General features: G+C 49.9%; 1 long non-coding RNA gene across 1 annotated transcript; it reads right to left on the minus strand.

Annotated features, from left to right (window-relative positions):
• Positions 1-2803: 2803 nt before the first annotated feature.
• On the minus strand, positions 2804-5841 carry LOC129209559 (uncharacterized). The gene is made up of 3 exons (XR_008578112.1): positions 5687-5841; positions 5018-5137; positions 2804-2859 (listed from the first exon to the last, which is right to left on the minus strand). It is a non-coding gene; the product is annotated as an uncharacterized LOC129209559 (long non-coding RNA).
• Positions 5842-17059: the final 11218 nt, after the last annotated feature.

Consider the following 17059-nt stretch of genomic DNA (forward strand, 5'->3'; position numbering starts at 1 on the left):
CCGGATTGGCAAACAACAGCATCGGGGAAGGTTGGCGGGGAGCTAGGTGCCTGTCATGCATTAGTTGGAGGCAAGCCGCCATCTGTACACTCTCTGTAAGCTGGCTTACTCCAGGGGTGGGGACGGCAATAGGATCTCCTCTCTCCAATGGGTCTAACCCTCTGGCCCAATATGCCACCCTCTGGGTCAGGGACCAAGGTTCCCGCTCGTCATCTACGGTCAAAAATACACCGGGACCCCAATATCCCTGAGCCTCTTCTTCTGAAAGCCTTATTCTGTCTCTGCCTGTCAGGGAGACCCTCCACACATATTCAGTCTCAGTTTCCTTAGCCTGCCTACTATATTTTTTTCCTGTAGTTTTGCCAATTCAGTAACAGTATAAGGTATCTCCTTAGTGGTAACGGCGGGTTCTGCATCTTCGTCATCATATACGACTTCAGTTTTAATAAGTGGCCGGAGCTTGGGCGTAGGGTCAGGTTCTGTCACCGTCCTCAGCTCCTCCCATGGGTAGTGAGGGGCAACCTTCCTCGCAATGGGGGCTGGCTTCTTTTGATAAGCTAGAAAATCCTGGTTCACTGTCAAGGTCCCCAGGGAGCTGCAACTTCAGCTCTCTTTCCCTCACAAAAGCATCTCACAGGCTTCAAGTTTTCTGTGAGTCTTTTCTCATCCGCTAACACTTTTCCAGCTAGTTGCCATTTCACCTGTTCCATTTCCAATTCTGCCTGTAGTTTTCTAACCAGTTCCTGAAGGGACTCATTTGCCTCCCGCTCACCTTGTGTGACAACGCATTTGTCCTTCTGGGCAGCTATCAACGCAGCTCCCAAGACACCACAAACCACAGCCTTTCCCTTTCCAGGCTTAAACTTGTTTCCTTTTGCCAAGTCTCTTATCTGTTCCGCTACAGTTGTTGGGGACTGCCAGTGTCCGTCTGCCCAGCTATGCCCTTTCGGGGTCGGGCAAGCTTTATAGCTCTTTAACAAATCCAACAGTGGGGAGCAGTCAAGATCAGGCTTATCCCGGGTTGCTGTGACCTACTGTCGGAGATTTCAGCTTCAACCAATTATCAGTTCTCCTTTCTTCAGCAGTCTGGCTGATATCCCCTTTAGGGAACCTCTTTACCGCTTCTCACAGAGAATCCTGTCCATGATGCCAATTTAATGTCCCATCCCACTCAGTGGATGAGGGTGAGGTTAACTTTTTAATTCTCTGCGCAGTAATCAGGAGTAACAAGAATTACTCTAGAGGTTCAAACAAATCACAAATTTACTTAGAACTTAGCAGAACTACAAAAGATAGTGGCTTGGCAAAAGTTATAACAATACTTAGAACTTAGCAGAACTACAAAAGGTAATTGCTTAGCAAAACTTGTGATGATATTACCCTAATGTGCTGAAAATGAAGTTAGAGACAGAGTGATAGACAGGAAAAGAAAGAGAGAGAGAAAGAGAGAGAGAGAGAGAAAAGATATCACCACCCTTGGATCCAGCGATGTTCTCTGCTTGTAGTTGTAGTCCTCAGGTGGGGGGTGCACACCGAAAACTTGTTTCCCCTTTTTATAACCCAAAATGCTCCGCACAGGCAGGGGTCTGTCATCACTGAGCAGGCACAGCATGTGCTCAGGAATGTTCCAGAAATAAGTTGGTGGGTTGTGGGTGTCTTGGGGGTCTCACTGACCCCCACTTCAGGGTTGACTGAGTGATGGCCTTTCACAGGCACGCATGCACAGGACACAGATGGTCTTTTGTCTACGTGTTTCAGGAATAGGGGAAGGGGCTCACAAGACGTTATCCTGCCTCTGCAGGTTCTGTCCTTGGCCGAGACAGATGTCTGCCACATTCCCCCGTTATCAGTTTATCCCTGCTTGGGTCAAGATGGATGTCTGCGACATTCACTTGTTATCAGAGCCTTACACAATGCAATACAACACAAAGCACTACAAAACAAGATGGTCTCAGATGGTAGTCAAAACCAATACAGACTGCAGCAATGCAATACAACACCAGAACAATGGATGTGTGAGAAACCAGGCTTTAAGACCCAAGCCCCTAAGGATGAAACATGCTATGGAATCTCTGTGGAAGATGATCTTCCAAGAGCAGAGCTCTCAGTCTGGCCCAGACCATCTCTGCAAAGGCAACCCTGTGGAAACATCTGTGATGCAAAACACGCTTTAAGCTCTGATCACGAGATAAGCGCTTGATGGGCTTTATTCTGAAGTGGCCAGGCGTTACACACCCTATGGATGCTTGCCGAGGTATGTGCCAAGTGCAGAGAGCCCGTGGGGCAGAACGTGGAGACTTGCCATAAGGCACCATATACAAGAAAGAGTACAGATAACACAAGTGACAGACACAGACAGAGGCCAGAACGTTCACATCCAGGACCACTATCTGCCCCTAGACTTCAGACAGACTAAGTATCCCTCTCTGCAACCCTGACGTTAAACCCCCCGCTGGCCCCACCCCGCCCACTGCTTTTGCCCCTTGAACTACCTTTCAGAGGGCAGGGTCCAGAATCCATCCTCATCGGGAACACGTCACCTAACCGGGAGGCTCCCCTATCCACCGCATTCCTCTTCATCGCTGGTCACCGACACGTCAGCTGGCGTCGACCTCCGCCGCGATGATGCCCTCCTCGGAAACATCTTCCTCTCTCCTGCCCCTTTACCTCGGCCGCTCAGAGTCAGATTCTTCGGTTTGCCGTGCCCAGGCCTGACCCCCACCTGTTAAACGACCGGGTATGATTTTAGCTATGTCGATAATATGACACCTCAGAAAAATGCTACTTCAGCACGTCAGTCACTCACCTTGCTTAAGTCCATTCTGGTGTGGATATCCTGCTTCGCACATTGATTTGCACCTAGAAAATAAAGTTACTGTCAAAACTGAGATGATGGATGCGCAAGAAGCCTGTCTTCAAGACCTAAGAATGTAAGGATGCAGGGAAGAAGGGCCAGTCCCTGAAAATGGATTGCTGGAGTGCAGAGCTGCTGACGCAGCCTGGAATTATGCTGCAAAAGGGGACTGACTGGAAACTTCCAAGACACAAGACCGATCCATGCTGCAACGTTGCTATGCGAGAAGAGAAGCACCTGAGTGGCACAATGCCAATGAGTATGGGCATTCGAGACCCTAGGGGTGGCACCCAAGAAGTGTGCGGTGCTCCTTGAGCGCAAAGAGGACACTGAGACCCAAGAAAGGTCTAAGACACAGAAGACAAGCTACACAACACAAACACAGGCTGGAACTGCCCTGCCCGGCACACTCTAGCACCATGCTGACAAGTAACCCGCTCCCTTCGACTGCTCAAAGGGGACTACTCCCGGACAGCCCTCTCCCCTACACTAACTTTAAACGCCTCACTCCCCACAGCTCCCAACCTTGTCCCCTCCTCCTCTCAGCCCCTCCCCAGCCCTGGTCCCTCAACTTAGCTTTCAGAGTGCCAGGGATCGGAATCCATCCTCAACAAAAAAAACCCACCCCACACATTGGCTAACTAGCAGGTTCGGCAGGAGGTTCCTCTGTCACCCTTTGGCACACGACTCGTCCCTCTGCATCTGCAAAAACCAGCATTGAACAAATCACACAGATGCAGAGCAACAGCTTAACAATTCCAAAGGTCTTGTTTCCATTTAGGAATATCACCTAGAGTCCAACAACAGCCTGCCATTAAGAAAAATCAAAACAACATTAAACTCTAAGCATACAAGCCTTAACACCTTTGAGATTCAATCTGTTCAACCAGCACTCCAGCAGCCTCTCCCAGAGAGTTCCCGTCATCCCTTCGGCATCCTCACCTGCTACTGAGGGCTAGTTGCTCTGAGGTGGACTGTAAGGTTTGTAACTGAACACTCTAGGTACAGCAACATGAGCCGTAGGCTCTTATTGTTATTCTTTCCCTGACTAAAAATTGCTATGCCCCTGGCAGAGCCACCTCCAATCCAGGCACGTGTGCAGACTGACACTGCACACAAGACGAATGATTTGACCCAGAGGCACAGAAAGACTCTTGGGCAAGAGGAATCACTCCAAAGCGAAGATGCCTTTAGGTGAGAAGTCCTAGGGGGCTGAGAGGAAGAATCTACAGCTGCCCCAGAAGTCAAGCACCACAGCCCGTGACAAAAAAAGATACATCTGCAACTCTGACAATGAATGCATGAGAAGCCAGGCTCTAGGACCTAAGACCAAGAGGATGCAAGGAAGAAGTAGTCCCAGAAAAGGTCTCCATGAAAACAGACTGCTTGACAGCAGATATGCTAACACATCCTGGATCACTGCTGTGAGAGAACACCTTCCATAGACTTCTGAGACTCGAGACATGCAAGACAGATCTGTGCATTGAGCATCTAACACAAGAAAGGAAGCACTCAGCTGGCATTATGCTGATGCATTGAGGCGCATGAGACCCTCAGCATGGCTACCAATGTGCCCGCCTAGCACAAAAAAAACAACAGGAACATCAAGACCTGAGTAAGATGTGGTATAGTACAGAGAAAACAAGTGACAAACTACCTCCTTACCTACAAAGCCCATTAGGGAACTACAGAAGTAGTCAGCCTATGGAAAAAACACAGTAATTGTGACATGGTGACTCAAAGATCTTTTAGATCACCTTAAGACTACAGAAACTGGTGCTAAAAACACAACAGATCAACAAGAATAACAGAACGTAACTGCCGCAACTGATACTAGAGCAAACTTCATTGCACGCTTAAGGACAAAGGTAAAATTGGAATACAGAAAAAGCTCACGGGCCTGGGACTGCGATAAAAGAAAGATCCCTGGCTGGAGATTGTTAGGAGCACAAATAATACATATCCTCTCCTCCAAGAAACTCCAGGGAAGACAGTGACACAAACCTGTGCTGCAAATAAGTGCCTAGCCGATGTCTCTAACAATGACTGTGACATCTAGATGGACAGCAAAGCTATGAATACAAAATTAAGTCAGGAATGAAGAAAGTAAAAGGCACAGAGAAGCAGAGACCTCAGAGTTCACGAGGGTATATTTTAACGTACCTCATGCTTTACGAGACGAGACTCTTCTGACGTTCAGGCCTGCACACTGTGATGCAGAGGGCCAGGTGGTTTACACTGCCTCTCTCATGACTGTTGTACCTCCCATCAGCTATGGAGAAACTGAAACGGAACAGACCTCATCAACAACCCAATCCAACTGCAAAACAAACCTGAGAACGGCTGATGAACCCTCCTCCCTTTCCCAGCCATCCCGCAGTCCCAAAACTTTAGAAACTCCTCTTCTCCTGAACTCTCAGGGAAGGAATCCCACTCCTTCCTGACAGCTCCTTCCCTGTATTTGCACCCCTGAACCCCCTGAGTCAGCCGCTCTTCTGAGCTGTGCCCTGCATTCTGCAGGCAACTCCCATCTTCCCTGCAAACTCTGGGCTCTGCTACAGGCCCACAAAATAAGCAAAGTCCTGACACTTATGATCTATGAAGAGCCTGCCGGAAGCTGCAAAGCTTCTAGTAACAACACGGTACTCCATGGGTGATTGGGAAAAGCAATGAGCTGTCCTGTACCCTGAAAGATGCTATGCCTTACATCCTTACTGCTTTCTTGAGAAATGCTAAAACTCCATGCACAGATGCATACAAGATGCTCACCCTGACCTCTAATAAATAATCTCACCATCAGGCCTATTAAGGGAGGTAATACCAGCAGCTTACACAGTATACAGAAAAACTGGTGAAAAAACAAGGTTCCATCTTCAATAAAGTCAGGAACTCCAGTCAAACACAATGCACCTAGAAGAATAAATAAAAAAAAAGCATACTATTAAATCATCTTGCAAACACCTGAACACTCAATACAAAATTATTGACCTGGGCGGAAAAAAAAAACCAAACCCCAAAGAAACCACCAAACAAAAAACTCACACACAATACAACCCAACAAAAAAAAAAGCTGCATACAAGTGTACTTTCCTCACTGTATGCTGGTTAATCTTGATTAGTCCTGAAGCTCTTACTTCAGACACCTCTGCTTCCATAAATGTCAAAACACATTTGCCCAGAGAGCTGAGCCAGCTCAAAAGCTGCCATTGACTGACGGAACAGCAGAGCACTGACACCAGAAGCGCACAGCAGCAGAATGAGCTCCCTGGTGAGGGGCCTCATCATATACCCGGGCCCCGTCCACCGCCCTTCCCACGATCCCCTGGGAAAGGAGCTGGGCCAACCGCCGGAAGGCAGAAAGGTGGCCAGAGGAGCTGTAAAGAAAATAAAATGTTACTGGTAGCCATTGTTCTTAGGGGAAAAGGTGGCATTTTATATGTTTTGTTTGAATCGTTTTGGTATGGTTTCTTCTGTTGTGTTCTACCTGTGATATCATTTGGAAAGCGTGCAACTCATCTAAAGATATCATTGTCTTCATTTGTGGGCTGGTAATGGACTTTTTGGTATCAAATGACTGATGCCTCAACAGACCTTTCTGATAGCAAACCAGTTCCCAATCAGCAAGCTTATGTACTTTTTTAGATCAGGTAATAACAAAAACCAAATGTGTTCAGGATATATTTACTTTACAGTCATTACATTTTTCTTCTTGTCAAGTATTTTTCCTTCTATGCTAGGAAAAGATTACTATTTGTATAATTCAGTTCTGTCAAACCTGAAATTCTCCATGTCATTTATTACCTTTCATTGCTTGGCCTTAAACTGCTGCACCTGTGTACATTGCTATATATCTGTTCTCTGTATCTGGCTATATTAAGAAAGAGGAGAAATTGAGGCCACAGATGGTGTAAGGATGAGTTATTGCTCTGAAAAGGACAGTGATTGTAGGAAGGCCTACATATTCAGTTCTAATATTCAGTTTGTAGTTTTGGTTAATGTCCTGGGTTCAGCTAGGATAGAGTTAATTTTCACCAGAAGCTGGGATTGGCCTCAGCCAGGACAGGTGACCCAAACTAGCCAAAGGGGGTATTCCATACCATATGATGTCATGCTCAGCATAAAAGGGACCTAGTCGGGGAGGGGCGGGGCAGCTCCAGGACGCGTGGCTCGGGGACAGTCCGGCTTTGGCACTATCAGTATTCATAACAAATTGCCTGCACGTCAGGCTGTGTCGCAACCTGTCTTAGCTTAGGGTCTAAGCAAGCCTTTTCCTTCATCCACAATTAGAAATTCTTCTGCAGCCGAGTTTACTTCAAATGCATCTACGATGTCAGTTGCTACTAACGTTTCCAAACAGGAAGTTCCTGATGAAATTTTTGTTGAGACACCAGTGAATGGAAATCCTAAATTCACCTCTGATAATGCAGTCCCTTATGCTACAGAATCTTCAGGAAAACCTGAGGAGCTGAAGGACTTGTTTGAAAGGAATTACAACATAATACCCTGTAATGTAATTTTGATTGGAAAGGTAGCTCATACATTGCAGAATTCCCATTCTTCCTGTCAGAATGCTGAAGAAGAAAGATCACAGTGTGAGCTGCCAAAAAATGATTCACTAAATGGTGCGATTAGTTTAGATAATGAATCTAAAGAAAATGGACTGAAACGTGATGATTCCGCTTGCCAAGTCCAACCTGTTAAACCTTCTGATATTTTTCTTTTCTACAACAAATGAACTTCTTGAAACAGTAAGCTATGTTTGTTCCATCTAGAATTTCTCACCTATGATGTATTCGGTATTCAGGAGCATTATAATGTGAAATACCAAGAAAACACACACCGCAAATTTCATCGTAACAGTTTGTGCTATTATCCCATGATAACTTGCAGAGCTGAGCTGACATATGAGCACATGTCAACTTAAGAGAAGTTCAGCTGAGATAATACGTCATAAGCTTCATAAAGTATATTGGGGGGGGTGAGCGGGGTGATGTGTAAAATGAGGATAGAGCATAGAACTCAAAATGATCCTGTTTAACACCTAATGCAGAAATTTTGCAAACAGTAGTTTTCTACTAAAGATGGTATTTTGTCTGTCTGTTAACTTCTGTGCTTTAACTGTAGATGCCTATAGCTTTGATGCCAGTTCCTGAAAAAATAATCTTAGAATCTCTCACATACAGCCAGCTGAACAGCTTGACAGAGGACATAAGCTAAAATGAGTATACTCCGAGTAAAACAAGATTTCATACAAGTTTATCATTGTTTTACCTGCTGCCATGAATGAAAGGTGTTTGACACAGTTCTGATTTAGTCAATTCAGAATTTCTTAATAGCATGAGGCAGTGCTTAATGACTGACTGATTTTAAAGATTTACAAGTAATTCAGGAATATATATTATGATAAAACCAGCAACTTAATTACAGATTTGAAGATGACAAGATTCACACTAACTTACTATAAGGTATCTAAATCAAAGTGTATAGATAGGTAGATAGATGAACATAAAACCTAAGACAGACAGATATTTGGGCCCAGTGATATATGCCACCCACACTCGTAAAGGCAAATGTATGTATTTAGACATGTATATAAGCAGAGAGGTGGATGAAGGAAGCTAGCTTATAGTTAGGATTTCCCTCTTCGAGTTTAGAGTAAATACTCACAATGCATCAGCATTCCTCAGCAGGTGACAGCTGGGACTCGAGAAGGCTGGAAGCTAGCTTATAGTTAAAATTTCCCTCTTTGAGAAATTAGACTAAATACAACGTATTGGCATTCCTGAACAGGCCATAGTTGAGACTCAAGAACACTGGCTCTGCCCTGGCAGATGATTCGCACAAAGTTTGCGCCTGAGAGGTGTCTCAGCTTAGGTGGGATACTGGTCACAGTGTGCTGCGATCGAGGAGAGCTCCAAAGGGTCTCACTTAGAAGCGCTATTTACAGGGTCTGAGAAAATTGACTTTTGTCAGGTACTTTTCACCTCGGCCCAGCTCAGATGACGACATATTCTGGTACCTTCCACCAGTTGCGCAGACTCAGAACTTTTCTGATACCCCCCCTTTTGGGCCACAGCTCAGGCACAGGTGCACAGGTGTCAGGATTGTCACTACTGTTCCCAAGTAATGAGGGAACAAGCATGTTACAGTTCGAGCACAGATTTACCAGATTGTTACCGTTACCAAGGAAGCAAGAACCGGGCACATTAAGGGGGTGCCTTAACGCTCTGGTCTGCTGCTCAGGTATGCGGCCTAGAAAAGGCGGGGAGAGATTGCGCCAAGTACCAAGCAGCTCAAGGGAGCGGGGGTTGCACCACCACACCTGCCTACTAATACTATTTAATAGAAAGATTTCAATCAGTACAGAGAATTCCACACTGTACATCAAGTGTTGCACCGAGCGTATATTATTCTGATATTAAATACTGGCAGATGCCTCTTGGAAAACTTTCAACTTTTCAGAGAACATTTTTTGCATTTTTTTCCATTGTCTGGAATACTTTTTCTATTCCTCTTCCCCTTTTTTCCACCCTAGGATAAGCGAATGTAAATTCCCACCTTCTGCTCTGCCATTTGGCAGAGAGGGAAATCCATGTGTTTACTTTTTTGTAGTTGGGAGGAGAGCAAATATAGTGGGTTTGGCTATCGATGTCATTTAGAGCAGCAAGTGGAGGGAGACAGATGTGTTGGGTATGCTTTTTTTAATGCAATACTTGCAGAAGCAAGAGGAAAAAAAAAAATCCCTCTTCTCTGGGAGCTGAGGAAGTTGGAAACAATAGGTTTCTAAAGGGAATGTCTTTCAGAGTTTTCCAGTAGCCACCAAGTTTTTTACTAAAGGGGATTTTACTCCTAACATTCATCTTTTAGATGGACTTTCTCAAGTGAAAAACGTGGGTTTATTTTGTGCAGTGCCCCTGGACCTCAGAAATCTTCTGAGAATGATGCTCTAATGGAAACTGTAGTGATGGAAGCACAGTTTGCCTGTGAAGAATTGAGGAAGGTTCCTTCCAACTTTAGCTGTGAGGCTGGGAAACTTTTTACTCAGTCGGATTCTGAAACTACTCCTACCAAAGAAGCAGCTGCTGAAAGTATTATAACAAAAGCCGATAATACGCATCCCAATATCATTGGTCAGCACAAGGTCAGGAAAAATCCTTGGACACTGAAGGTTAATTCCTTGGGCAGTGTGAGTCTGAAGACAGTACAGATAAAGACAAACCAAGAAGATCAAAAGAACCTGAACTGATTTCAAAAGAAATTACTTTGTACATCAAAGGATCTCCTGAGAGCAAAGAGAAATTAGGACAAGCTTCCTCTATAAAGTCTGCCATTGAATGTATTTTTAAAAAACTTGCATCTCTAGATGTTACAGATGAATGCCAAGATACAAAGGACATTTCTAACACCTATGTAGAGGTACCACCTATTAATGACTCTTCTGTTACGAAGCTGGATAAAGTTTTGGAGAGTGCATTTGCTAGAGAAAATGAAGGACTGAGTTTTGGGGGGTTAGGGGGGCGTCCGGGGGTGTCTCAGAGAGAGACTATTTCCCAGCCCAATTGAGGCACCCCAAATGTGCCTTTACACGGGATTCTTATACGTTTCAATTGTTCAGGTACAAGGCGACTTGACTAATGCACCCACACTACCAATTACCAATCATAGTCCCCAACATGGCCAATGTCCCTGACGTTTCTGACAGCACCACCTTCTGCAACTCCAACTTCTTGGAGTACAAGGCAGAAGGCAATTGTCCCAAGGACCGAGTGGCAGCAGCGATGCTGGGGGACACCAATCCCTGCTGGCAGGGGGTGGCAACACCTCCCTTGCTGGACCCCAAGAGGAAGTAGGCAAGGGTAGAGGCGGTCCTCCTCACCTAGCTGCCAGAGATTCCTGGGGAGCCTTCTCAGGAGACACTCCTATGAAGACTTCAAAGGAGAGCCCTAGAGAGAGCCCGCTGAAGGGTTGCCCAGAGGGCAAGTCTCAGAAGGGTCCCCCAGGGAGTCCTCCAGAGAGTCCCTGGAAGGATTTCCTGAAAGGTCCCCCAGAGAGTCCCCTGCTGAGCCCTCCAGATCCCACTGCTGAGTCCTCTGGCCAGCCCCCTCACTGCCCCCCAGTGTCATCTGCCCTGCCTGGCCCAACTGGTAGAGGAGGCTCTGTGGAAGCAGCCCCAGGTGGTTTTGACCTGCTTGCCGCTGCCACCAGGCGTTGCCTTATGGCGAGTGGTGCCCAGATCAGGCAAGGCAGGCGGCAAGCAGGCCAAGTGCCCCACGCCAGCTTGCACCCCCAGGGCTCAAGAGACCTCCCGGTGGGACAGCTTGCCACCCAAGAAGAAGATAGTGGTGTGCTGGGGGGCAAAACACTCAAAAACCCTGGGGGAGGGGAAGCTAGAAAGGCATGGCAGCAGGTGGAAGTGGACAGCAGGCGGGCAGCAGCAGGCAACATGCAGGCGGCAGCAAGTGCAGGGTATCTGAGGACACCAATGTGCCCACCTTGGTGCTCGAGCACCCCAGATGCCCTGGGGATGCTGGGCGGGGGCAAAGCACCTCGCGCCCACTGCCCGCCTGCCAACCCCACCTGCTGCTGATTGAGAAGGCATGGAGCATGGATCCCCACAACATGCAACCCCAGGACAGGCTGCTGCACAAAAAAGTCCTGGCCAAAATGCTGTGGGGCCTGGCGATGCCCCACACCGACCTGAGGGCGCGCTTGTTGAATGCCATCAAGAGTTTCCACCCACTGGCCCAAAGAGGGAAGGCGGTGGGCCTGGTATGCAAACCACCTGACCTGCACCCCAGGGTCCCCAATCCCCTACCAGGGGCCCTGAGACCAAGTGCAAGGCTGGCTGCCTCCAAGCCCCCGGCTGATGGCAGGGAGACAGCACCGGCATCGAGCAACAAGGCACACACCGACACTGCTGCCAAACCCAAGCAGCTGAGTTGGCTGTGCCTGTCACCCATGGGGTGCCAAACCCCACAGGACAGGCTGCCACAGCAGCTGTTCATGCTGCCGCAGCTGCCACACCCTCCCACTGCCTCTGGGCTATCGCCTAGGCCCTGGGTGGGTGGGGGGGATCATGGCTGTGCCCACCCTGCTGGACGAGCAGGAGTAGTCAGTGCCATCACACCTGAGCAGCAGCCTGAGTGGGAGCACATGAAGAAGCTAGCACAGGAGGAGCGGCAGCGGGTGGCCCTGCAGATGTCACTGGACCAGCTACAGCTTTTTGTGCAGAGGGAGAATGACATGGAGATAGCCAACAAGCACAGCTACCCATAACCCGCCGCTCCAGCACCGTCCCTCATAGCACCTACGTGCAGAGGACATCTGCAGGCAGTGCTCCAACCCCGGCCCTCTCCCAGATCCCTCTTCCTTGCTTCATTCATTAAAAGAGTTGGGTCTTTGCTTTGCAGCCCCTCTCTGCCTGTAGTCATTTGTGCAGTGGGGGGGTGGGGGGGCAGGGCGTTAACACAGCCCCTGCCCACCCTGTGATTGGCTAGGCTGGGCTGGGGATGGACACTGAGAGCAATGGGCAGGTGGGCCATCACTCTGCATTGCGGGCGCCCATGGGTGAAACCCCGCTGATGAGCATCAACGCCAGGAGGATGGAGGCCTCCATCACTGCCCCAGTGCCGGAATCACTGCGCCGGTACCAGCGTCATCGCTGACCCAGCACCAGCATCACTGCTGGTGAGCTGGGTCTGTCCCTGGGAAGGAGCCGCGGCCACCCTGGGGGCCAGGCAGGGACTGGCTGAGGGCAGAAAACTGAGCTCACGCCAGGGCAGCGGGCGGGCATCACTGGACGGCACCTGCATGCCAACACCCCGGAGCTGGCACTACACTGGCTGCCCAGCTTGCTCCACCCCCTCTTTGGCCTCATCTGGCACTGCCTGGACCTCATCTGGCAAAACCCCCAGCCCACAGGTGAGCCCCAAGTTGATGGCACAAAAAATTCACAACTGGCCCATGCCAGCCAAGGGGAGAGGCAAGGTCGCAAAGTATAGAATTACAGGGGCAAATATTTTTCCATGCACATGCAGTGTCCGAGCCAATTGGTGCACCCCAAATGTGTCTTTACATAAGGCTCTTATACTCTTCAATCATTCAGGTACAAGGCGACTAAGGACTAGAACCCACACTACCGATTACTAATCAGTCAAACTGCAAAGCAACTCTAGTTTTGCAGCATTCTTGCTGATTGTCTATTGAGCCAGATGTCCCTGGAGTCAGTCCTCCCTGAAGTATTGATCTACGATGCTGGATGATGCTGGGAGGGTTTCAAAGATGTGTCAGAGGGGCTAGGATGCTGGTGTTATCTTGGTTGACACGGGGTATTCTTTATCCTTCATGGACAGCTCTAAGCTTCCCAGAAGCAAAGTCCTTCTTTCTAGGGCTGGGCTGTCCTTTAGTTTCTTTTACTTCAGCATAAACAATACCAAAGTGTCCTGGTTTTGGCTAGGATAGAGTTAATTTTCACAAGGAGCCAGGACAGGTGAGCCAGGCTGGCCAGGGGGGCTATTCCATACCATGTGACGTCACGCTCACCATAAAAGGGGGCTAGTCACAGAGGGGCGGATTCAGCGTGGCTCCGGGATGGGCTGAGCATCCGGTCGGTCATCCATCGGTAAATTGCTTTCTGTTATCACCCATTGTGAATATCTGTTATCAGTACTGTTGTTGATTGTTTCCCTCTCCCTTTGCTGTCCCAGTAAACTGTCCTTACCCCAACCCACAAGGCTTTGCCTTTCTTTTTCCATTCTCCTCCCCACCCCACCAGGGGAGGACTAAGCGAGCAGCTGCGTGGTGCTCAGCTGCTGGCTGGGGCTAAACCACATCACAAAGTCTCCAGGAAAACTCTACTACCTCATCACATTACAGTGTATCATGTGAACTCATTGTGTGTGTGTGTATATATATATATACAAACAAAGCTAATACACTTTCATAATATAAAGACTGGTTGATTAAATAGTTAGGGAAAGGAGTTTTCATCACATGCCTTACAGGTCCCACCAGCCAGGGCCCCAAAAAGCCAGTGATGGGGTGATGGAGCATCAGCAAAGATGCCATCCGGGGAGGATTGGTCTCTTTTAGTGATTAGATTTGTTGCTGCAAATCAGAAGCCCCCCTGCAGCACTCAGGGCATTTCAGCGTTCCCAGCAGAGCCATCCCACAGCATTTCATCTCGCTGCCTGCTAGGGGGTTTCTCTGCTGGGGACAGCTCCCTCTTACCTGCCCTCCAGCAACCAGACCCAATTTGAAGCTCAGGACATGTATGGCGCTGAAACACCCTGCTCCCAGCACCTCTGGGGCACCTATCCTGCTGTGCGGTGCTCTAAGTATGCTCTGTTCTTCTTAGGCTTCCCCAGGAGCGGGTGAAGAAGACACTGGCTACTATGGCCCCACTGGAAGCGGAGCTGCCTGTACAAGCCCAGCACATCCTCCAGCAGGTGAGCCAGGGGAGGATTAGCTCTCGGTGGGAGGGACGACCAAATTCCCCACAGCCAGAAAGAAATAAAAGGGAAAGGGGATCTGCAAGAGGGGAAGGGGCACCTGAAGCATCCAGCCCTTGTTTCCAAGCCCGACGTTAGCCCAGAGCTGGCTGGAGCCCTCCATCTGCCCTCCATGCTGCCTCCCTTCTTCCCAGGAGACCAGCTGCTTCACGAGGAAGAAGCTGCAGCACTTTGCACAGGACCTGCACTGGCTCAGGCACATCAGTACAAACTGGGGGGGGCCAGGGCTGACGGCAACCCCCCGCCACCAGGAACAGCCACTGCAAGGCTCCCCAAGCCCCTCCAGACCCTGACGGCTACCTCTCCTCACACAGCCCAGCGGCGACCTGCATCCTCTCTCCTTGCAGAACACCACCTGCTTTGGCCAGGAATGCTGCTCCTTCTTCCTCATCCCCAACATCACCTTTGCCCTCAGGCTCACCAACCTCTTCTGCCCCATCCATAATTAGCTCATGTCAGCGGCGGGTACAGGCCAGGTGGGCTGCCCATGGACGGAAAGATGTAGGCTCCTCCTCGACCCCACAATATTTTCTCCTTTTCCCTCCACCACTCTGCAGGCTCAGAGGAGACCCGTCCTTTCCATATCTCCTGCGTCACAGCGCTCAAGCTCCAGGCCAGAGGTCTGCTAGCTGCGGTGGCATGCCCTGCACCCCAGGAGCTCCTGTCAAGCTCGTGCCCAAACCTTGCAGGGCTCCAGGTCCCTCCAACATCTCTTCTTCAGCCTCCTTCAGGCTCTGAGCATCTGTTGAGGACGCTCCCAGAGCCCGGCTGAGCCACGGCACAGGGGAAGGCTCCCCGCAGCTCTCACTAACTGTTGACATACCCCTTGCACTGGCAGTCCCTGAACGGAAGGATGCTCGCTAGCAGCCTTGTGACGCTTCCCTGCCCCCAGGATGGACCCCCAGCACAGCCCCACCAGCGCTCCCCAGGAAGTGGCACGTGAACGTCATAGACCTTCGCTTCTCCAACAGCAAGGCCAAGGCTGACCTCCGGCCCATAGTAGCGAGTTCTGGATGGCAGGTCCACCATCAGGCCCAGTTCTTCCTTCTGCTCTTGGATTTTCTTCATGAAGTCATGAGGTGAACAGCTCTCCTCTGGATGAAGGTTCTGATTGCAGCTCTGAGAGGAAAGAGTGTGAAGCAGCAGGCATTAAATGTAGGCATGCTGCAATGGGGCAATGGAGGGAGGAGGTCCATGCTGCAGAACCTCCCAAAGATCATCCCTTCAAAGAGAAAGACACAGGCAACCAGCAAAGACAGATGCAGACTGACACACGAGTTACAGTGAGCCAAACCAGAATGCACTCAGGCCCTCACTGCTTTTGGACTGTTCAGCTGAGGGTTTCCAGGACTGACCAACAGCTTGACAGTTGGGGCAAAGCACTGCAGCATGACAAACACACCCAGAAACTGCAGTTCTCCTTTGGCCAAGGTTATAGCACAGGCCTTCAGCTCAAATGGAGGTGAACAAACAGCACTGCCCCCTTCCCAGCCTGGGGAACCTCGCCCACCCTGCTCCCCCACCTCAGGCTGGTACCAGCATCCCCAGGCACAGCAGCACCACCTCATGCTGCTACCATTGCCCCCAGTACCTGCACCCCCCACCCCACTACAAGCAACCCTCACAAGTACCTCTCAGGCACCCCCACAAAGGGACACCCCAGGGGCTCTCTTATGAAAATCTCATTCCCTGACTATTGCACCTATTCGTCTTGAGAGTAGGAAATTGGATCAAGTTCCTTAAGAGACACATACATCTAGTTACATTGTACATCCTTAATTCCTGCTTTCCGAAGGCATGGCTGACCAGCACCCCTATGCTCCAGGACTGCGGTACTCAGCATGCTGTGGGGCGCCTCTTTCCTGCTGCCTCACCCTGCAGGAACACTGTCCCCTGGCCCAGCTCTGCCCCCTCACAGTCCCCATGGCTGCTTCCCTGGGGCTGCCCCTGCCCCACTCCTGGAGCCCAGGGTGAGCAGGGACAAGGAGGAAGAGATAGGGACAGAACAGCAGAGAGAGGTGGGACAGGGTGGTGGAGTGGCAGGGGAGGGAAAGGAACAGGACAGAGGGATGGTGGGAACAAGGAGAGATTTGCAGGGAATGGAGAAGGGAAACCTCTGGTGAGGAACGGGCGGAGGGACAGGGAGAAGGGGATGGAGGGGAAGAGGGCAGAGTGAGGCCAGGAACATGATGATGATCAGCAGGACACAGGGACACAGAAAGCAGAGGAGAGCAGGAGGAAGGACAGAGGGACAGACCGACACAGGCGGGGTGAGAGACAGAGGCAAAAGGATGAGAGGAAAAAGGAAGGGGAGAGGGAAAGGGAGAGGCAGGGACAGAGAGCAGGACACAGGAACGAGAACCAAAAGCACTCAGGCCCAGGGCTGGTGAATTGGGGTATGTGGGTGATGATGGCTCCAGGTCCCTCCCCCCAGGCCCATCCACACTGGGAGATACCTGCTCTTGCTCCTGCAGCACCCCTGGTTCTGGCCCTGGCTGTGGCCCTGGCTCTGGTCCTGGTCCTGGCCCTGGTCCTGGCCCATCTCTCACCCATTTCTCCTCAGGCTGCTTGGTCTCTGCCCCCTCCAGCCCCACCCCAGCTGGCTGTGACTGACAGGCCTCCTCCAACTCTGCTGATTGGCTCAGCTGTGGCCAATGGGGTGGCTGGTACTGGGCGGGCAGAGGCAGCCCTGGCC

This window comes from Grus americana, chromosome 8 (genome assembly GCF_028858705.1).
Source record: "Grus americana isolate bGruAme1 chromosome 8, bGruAme1.mat, whole genome shotgun sequence".
Lineage (NCBI taxonomy): Eukaryota > Metazoa > Chordata > Aves > Gruiformes > Gruidae > Grus > Grus americana.